Source organism: Chiloscyllium punctatum, chromosome 6 (genome assembly GCF_047496795.1).
Source record: "Chiloscyllium punctatum isolate Juve2018m chromosome 6, sChiPun1.3, whole genome shotgun sequence".
Taxonomy (NCBI): Eukaryota; Metazoa; Chordata; class Chondrichthyes; order Orectolobiformes; family Hemiscylliidae; genus Chiloscyllium; species Chiloscyllium punctatum.
This window is the reverse complement of record NC_092744.1, coordinates 94,023,266-94,031,505: the sequence shown is the minus strand read 5'-3', so window position 1 is coordinate 94,031,505 and position 8,240 is coordinate 94,023,266.

The following is an 8,240-nucleotide window of genomic DNA, read 5'->3' as shown; positions in this document are numbered from 1 at the left end:
GGGTAGATAGAGATAAGCTTTTTCCCAAGGTAAGGGATTCAATAATGGGATGTCACACGTTCAAGATGAGAGGTGAAAAGTTTAAGAGGGTGGTAGGTACTTGGGTAGTGTTGCCAGCAGAGGTAGAAGAGGCAAACATGGTAGATCCATTTCAGGTGCATCTGGACAGATGCATGAGTAGATGGGGTGCAGAAGGAATTGATTTGGAATTTAGTGATAGGTTTCGACAGTGGATCAGCTCAGGCTTCGACGTCCAAAGGGTCTGTTCTTGGCCTGTAAATTCACTATCACAGAGGGAATTCGAATATGATATGCGGCTGTGTCGGAATGAAAGTGATGTATGCTGGATTGGAATGTTTACTAGGAGCAAAAGGCTGATTTGGAGACCATGTGATCAAAAACAGCTCTTACTGTCAAAGTAACAAAACAGCGCATTGTTAAGGAAAATTTCAGAGAATGCTTTCAATTAATCGACCTCTTGCTTAAGACTCCAGCACGCTTCAGCTGAGCCAATCTGCAGTGCGGGTTAATGCTGCTGTTGTATCTTAATAATCTAATAAACGGAGACAAATATGCCCTTCCTCCCCGCGTTTGACCAGGAACACTCCCAGCTTTGGCATTTCATGTGCCTCTGTACCATCATATAAGAACCATGTCCCCACTTTCAAACCAATCAATCCATTTCAATACCGTGTTTGTGAGATCATTTCTAATGTCGCAGCTTTTACAACAAGGACCATAGATTATTGGAACATCAGGCTCAGCAAAAGGACACAGGGTAGCAGTGAGGAAAAGAAAATTTATTTGGAAGTACCTCTTTCTATGGACTTCTACATCATTTATTTCACTTGCTCATTTGGCTCTATCTAGTCTATTGTGTGCAGTTCTGCAATTCGCATGATACCACGGATATGATAGCACTGGAAATGATGCAGGAGCGATTTACCAGGATATTGTCTGGGCAGAAGAGTTTCAATTATAAAGAGAAATTGGATAGTCTGGAGATGTTTTTCTTAAAGCAGAGGAAATTGAGAGGAGACATGATTGAGATGTACAAAATAATCAGGAATGTGGATGGTGTAGACTGAAATCAACGTTTCTCTTTGATCGTGAGATCGATCATGGGGGGAAGGGAAGGTGGCATAGACTTAAGTATAGAAGAGGAAAGATTTGAGTGAATGCGCAGACAAATGTTTTGAAACAGCAGTTGGTTGAAATATGGAACACAGTGCATACAAAGGTTGGAGATGCAGAAATCCTCATAACTTTCAGAAGTATTCAGATGTGAATTCTAAGATGCCAAGACAGACGAGGCTATAGGCCAAGTGATTTTACGAAGTGTTCGGATAGTTAAGCGAATGTTAATATCCAGTAATACCAAATAGGCTTCTTTTTGCATAAAATTTCTGGATAGTACCACTGCATGTCGCTGCGCGAGATCCGGTTCAATTCGCTTCCAGGATGAATGCTTGCATATTGGGAGGGATCAGTGGGTAGAATTGCACATTTCCACGCCAGAAACCCGCATTCGATTCCAGAATTGTTTGACTGACTGTGTGGAATTTGCACTCTCATGCTCTCTCTCTCGTGTAAGTTTCCTCTGGCTGCTCTGATTCCTTCCCACAATGCAAAGGTGTGCAATTCAGGTCAATGGCAAAGGAAATCTAAATGGACTGTAAGTGTAAATCAGAGTCAAAAGTCAGAATTGCAGCTGGAGGAAAACAGAATGACTGTTTCAGGTCAACAGACCCTTCCTCGGAACTGTTTTTAATTCGCAATGTTAACTGTAACTTCTCTCCACTGAGCTCCCTGACTCGCTGAGCTTTTGGAACAATTTCCATTTTTATAGGTGGATCATAAATGCGGATTTAGAAATATAGAGTGGGGGAGTGTGAATCTCTTCCATGGCACAGTGCAGACTCAACTGGCCAAATGGTTTCTGTATGCACTGTGTCTAATTCTATTAACTTTGTATCTGTAAGTCTTTGTTCTGTTTTTAGCCTTTGTTATTCACATCTATCCTGTCATGTGAATTACCGAACAGGACAACCGACATTTTGGGCATAAGCCACCACCAAATCGTTACCACCTGACGCCTGGAAGATGAACGCCTCATATTCTGCCTTAGGACCCTGCAACCACATGGGAAAAATGTGGATTTCAATGGCTTCCTCATTACCCCTCGCTACACATTATTACAGTCTGAAGCATCAAACTCAGCACCGCCCTCCGGACCCACACCTCTCTCCCCCTCTGACATATCACCTCTTCCCCTGCCTCGAACCACCATTCGCTTTCCCAGCTACCTTGCACCCAACTCCAACCCCCTCCCATTTATCTCCCAGCCCACACCCACAAGACTCAGTCCTGTTGAAAGACTTATGCCAGAAACGTCGATTCTCCCGCTCCTCGGATGCTGCCTGACCTGCTTTACCTTTCCAGCATGACATTATCGCCGTGCCGAAGATAGACGAGCTCTGCTCAGGCTCTTTTTCTGGGAGCGAAGAAGGCTGAGTGAGGAAGTGATTAAGGTGCACATTAAGGGGATCGGTATGTGTGATAGGAACAAACTTCTTATGGGAAGAGTTAACAACCAGGGATCTCCGTTAAACACAAGGGAGAGGGTGCTCAGACGAGATTTCGGAAGAGCGTTTTCACTCTTAGAGTGTTGTTTATTTTGAATTCACTGTTTGAACGTTCGTAAAGGTATGAGTCAGCAAAACATTTCAGGAGTATTTAGCTGAAAACTTGAGAATCTAGAGCACACATGGATAAGGATCATGTACTGGAAAGTGGGGTAAAGCTAAACAGATGTCTGATGAAAGAACCGAACACTGTACAGAAAATACAGAGCATGAAAGCATGGAAAGGGTAAAGGCACAGAAACTACTGGCGATCAATTACAAGGAGTCTGCGGAAAGTTACACTCATCAAAAGGTTACTGGGGCAGGATGGAGCCAGTGTGACAGGATGGAGTAAGAATAGTGGAATGTTCTTACACCAATAAGCAGAGTCAGACTGGGCTGACAGGTTACAATGGCAGGCTGAGATAATAACAAACAGTAAAGTCAGCCTCGCCTACTCAATATCATCATGGCAGTTTGGGACAAGTCGTGGCAATACATACTAAGGACATGACTTTAAATAATTAATTGATAGTTAAGTCAGCCTGCTTGATACGATTGTAGACGGAAAGATATGACATTAAATATCTAATCAGTAGTTCGTAGAGTCAGCTTGGAACAGGGAAACATTGTGATAGATAGAGTAGATAAGTATCTAATCATGACAGGTTAGTCTGGGATGGAAGTTCATTGTAGCACAGGTGGCTGTAGAATACGTAATAGTGACCGTCGAATAATATTAAGTAGAATTATGAAAAACCATAGTGGCAGAAGTAGAACGATAATGGGAACTAACATTATTGGTTTATTGTATAGCTGGAGTGAGGTAATTCTGACTAACACAGTTGGGCATTTTGATAAGCTAAAAAACATGATTAAAGAAAGGGTAAGAAGTGATGGAATTAAAATAGTGCACGGCATGGTGGCACAGTGGTCAGCACTGCTGCCTCACAGCGCCAGAGTTCTGGGTTCAATTCCCACCTCAGGCGACTGACTGTGTGGAGTTTGCACGTTCTCCCCATGTCCGTGTGGGTTTCCTCCGGGTGCTCTGGTTTCCTCCCACAGTCCAAAGATGTGCAGGCCAGGTGAATTGGCCATGCTAAATTGTCAGTAGTGCTAGGTAAGGGGTAAATGTAGGGAGTATGGGTGGGTTCTGCTTCGGTGGGGCGGTGTGGACTTGTTGGGCCGAAGGGCCTGTTTCCACACTGTAAGTAATCTAATCTAAAATCACATACATGCTAGGTGCTGCACTTTGGGAAAGCGGCACTGATACACATAATGGTAAGGTCCGAGGGTGAGTTGCTGAACAAAGAGACCTTGGAGTGCAGGTTCGTAGTGGGTAGATAAGATAGTGAAGAAGACGTTTGGTATGCTTTCCTTTTATTGGTCAGTGTGTTGAGTACAGGAGTTGGGAGGTCATGTTGCGGCTGTACAGGACATTGGTTAGACCACTGTTGGAATATTGCGAGCAATTCTGGTCTCCTTCCTATCGGAAAGATGTTATGAAACTTGGAAGGGTTCAGAAAGATTTACAAGAATGTTTCCAGGGTTGGACTTTGAGGTATAGGAAGAGGCTGAACAGGCTGGGGCCGTTATCCCTTGAGCATCGAAGGCTGAGGGGGTGACCTTATTGCGGTTTACAAAATTATGAGGAGCATGGACATTATAAATAGACAAAGTCTTTTCCCTGGGTCGGGGAGTTCTGGACGAGAGGGCATAGTTTTAGTTTGAGAGGGGAATGATTAAAAAAGAGACCCAAGGGACAACTTTTCACACAGAGGGTGGTACGTGAATGGAATGATGATGTGGTGGAGGCTGGTACAATTGCAACATTTAAGAGGCATGTGAATAGGAAGGGTTTGGAGGAATATGGGCCAGTTGCTGGTAGGTGGGACTAGATTGGGTTGGGATATCTGCTCGGCATGGACAAGTTAGACAGCAGGTTCTGTTTCCATGCTGCATATATCAATGACTATATGATTCTATGCCATGGACCCTGAGGTTCGGGGCGATTCAAGCATTTGTTTTCTGAATGTCACTGTTTTTGTTTGCAAATAAAAGATTTACTCCTTGAAAAATTCCCCGCATCTCCTGGTGATTGTTGACATTTTCTCCAACAACCGCAACTTTGAGTGCAGTAAAATTGTGGCGACTGCAGCTCTGTGGCGCAATGAAAAGCGTGTCAGATTGCTACAAATTTGGTACCTTTGCTATTCAAAGTTTGTGGGTTGAACCTCACCAGAATTGGAGGTTAGTTCAGATTTCAGCTGAATCATTGATTGTTGTGCTGATTCATCGCCAATTCCTGTCGTCTGGAGTTCTCGTCCCTGCTACTGACTAGAGGAAATTCCTTGCCTTCTTGGTTGTGAGTTTTTACGGAGTCATGATCGGACTGAAATCAGATACTCACCCGCAAAACCTGCAAACTTCGTTCAGAAACCCACTGTCTGTAAACACATTTCCGTCTCAAAGTTGCACAGAAATTGTCGATTGCTTAAATGTCTTTATCCCGTTGTGTGACAGGTTGTTGTGGATGAGCTGGGTAAAGACATTGACGTGTTTGGTCAGCCATGATGATATCAAACGGATAGTAGGACACGTGTTTGGACAAGCCTCCTCCTGTTCCTCTCTTTCTGTGCTGTTTCTTACAGAGGGTTTTCAAAATTAACATGATGAGGGCAATGTGAATCGACACTACGAAATATCAAGGTGCTCCCCTTTACCCCACCGCTCTCACAGCCAGAACAGACAGCTGCTATTTTTGCTTTAGATCAGACAGTGAAGGATTCTCTCAGGCGCTCTGTCAGACTGCATGCTCCTCCACACAGGTTTCCAACTGGGTACACGGAGCAAGCAAACGTGTGGATATTGGGATTCAGGGACAGATTTCCACTCTGCTAGGCTGCAGTTCTGGTCACATGAATTTCTGACATGCTGAGTCTTTCTGTGCATTCTACCTGCTTTACGATTTAAACTGTAATTGAATTTTTGTTATTGCATAACATTCTAACATCTTCAATGTTCATGCAAACTGTGCAACGTGTTCTTGGATGTAGGAATGGTGAAGATTTAAATGAATGCAATATGTTTCATGTTTCCTGTATGAACTTTCAGAAGGAAGTTGGTGAAGTTTCGTTGATTCGAATTCTGTGCCGATTGAAGCTGATCGAATGAAAAGCCCTGCGACAGCGGCAATGTAACATTGTTTGTAAACAACGCAGGAACCAGCGGAAACCCATTTTTCGATGTAGTCTATTTTTCACATTTTTTTGTGTCCCTTTTGTATCCTTTTCGTGAACCTGATGCTTCAATAATCACAGATTCATGTCAGTTTCACCTTGTCTGCCTTAGGTTTAATTTCAGAACAAGACGGTTCAGGGAAATGAAGCAGGGTGAGTGACTGAGGTACCAGTGGGCAGCACATCACCACCAAAGCTCCCACAGTGTTGTGGTTCAGTGGTTAGTACTGCAGCCTCAACAGGGTCCAAATTTCAATTCCTGCCTCGGTGGACTGTTTGTGTCGAGTTTGTACATTCTCCCCGTGTCTGCATGGGTTTTCTCCGGGTGTTCCAGTTTCCTCCCACAGTCCAAAGATTGTGCAGGTCAGGTGAGTTGGTGCATTTGTCAGAGGGGAAATGGTTCTGGTTGCGTTACTCTTCGGAGGGTTGATGTGGACTTTTGGGTCCGAAGGGTCTGTTTCCATACTGTAGGGAATCTAATCATCACAGCAGAACTAGAGCAGTTGAGTTGAACTTCTCCAGGTACGTGTAGGTCACGTGACAGTTTCGCTGTCTGCGGCTCCAGTCGTGCAATTGGTCAGAGCCGAATACTTAAAGGTGCATAACATGCCAAGGTTTTATGTTCAATGCTTATCTAAAGATGCTGTTACTGACATTGACCAGGGATTATTGAAACATCAGACTGAAGCGCAGTTGAAAACAATGTTGAGTAAAGTAGCACTTATTTGAAAAGTCCAGTTTCTGACGTGGGGAAAAGATTTGCCTTTGTTAAACATGCCAATTATTAACAGAATATCTGCAAATATTCCCCCGGTGAATATCCATCTGTTGATAGAGAAACAGAGGATAAGTTTCAGCTTAATAACTTTCCTCAAATTGCTGACCCAGCACTGGAATACATCCTGGGAAAGTCTGGATAAATCGTTTCATATCATTCAATTTCCTGCAAGCTGCACAGCTCATTCAATCAATCGAAAGTATTATATTTATCTCTTTGTTGAGTTTGCCTGTTGTCAGTAAACTTGGTAAAGGATCTGGGCAAGTAGTTTTGCTGTAGAGAGGAACAAAGGGTCCATCTGGAATAAGGTTGAGTCTTGACGCAGGATTTTTCAAGCGGAGACAAAAGAGTATTAAATGGACTCACTCCCCTTTCGGTTGATTATGACCAAATGTTCAAGCCAACAGATGGCAATGATAATGATGTTTTACATCGACAGGCCAAATGTTGCTCACTAGAGGCACCACAGTATTACAGATCAGGTGAGTGGGGGAGATGATGATCCTTGTGGAAACTTGAGAAAGTGCGAAAATTAATCCCACGCTGTTGATCTCACTTTTCTCATAAACCAGTTAGTCAGTGGACTGAACTAACCGACTTCCATTTAATGTAGAGCTAAACCAAACAGCTCATTGCATTTACAGTATATAATATTTCATGTTGAATGAGTTGCTGCACCTTCCAACTCCACCAGCTCTTCTCATCCTTAACATTTTCAGTTGCAGATGTTATGCAATTTCTTTCCTATGAATGTTAACCGATTCGATAATGTTTCCATTTTTCATCCCCATCCAGGCAGCCCAGAATCACTGCCACTGTTTAATTCTCCCTGTGTCTGTGTGGGTTTCCTCTGGATGCTCCGGAATCCTCCCACAGTCCAAAAATGTGCCGTTTAGGTGAATTCGCTGTGTTAAATTGCCCGTAGTGTTAGGAGCAGGGGTACATGTAGCGGAATGGGTCTGGGTGGATTGCGCTTCGGCAGGTCAGTGTGGACTTGTTGGGCCGAAGGACCTGTTTCCAAACTGTAAGTAATCTAATTTAATTTATCTAATTCACTTCTTGTCTGCCTGCACACGCTTTTCAAATATTCTTGAATAAGCTCCTAAAATGATTCTATTTCCGAAAATTCATCTCCGAATTCAATAACTGTCAGAATAAAAAATGCCTACTCTAAATTTCTTGATTGTGCCCCGATGGGTTTGAAGTTCTAACCTCTAGTTTCCACTCACCTAAACGAGGAAATTTCCCTCGTATTTACTCTTAACAACTTCATATCAGCTGGATAACCTCTTTTCGGACACAATTAAGTCTTTCCTGATTTCTCCCACATTATTCCTTATCTATGCCACCATCCCATTAAACCACCTCTTTTCGTTTCTAGTGGCTTTATCTCCAAGTAAACCTCATTTCCATCGTTTCTAATGACATGGCATCATGGCCGCATCATTCCTAACATCTTTAAAGTCCATGAAACACTGCCCGTGTCTTTCATCAAGTCTTTATATCGCTGTATATTTCAACGTGAGAAAGGATGCTGGGTCTAATTCAATGCATGAAAACTCACCACTAAGATGTGTAATCTTGTTGCCGACACAGGGA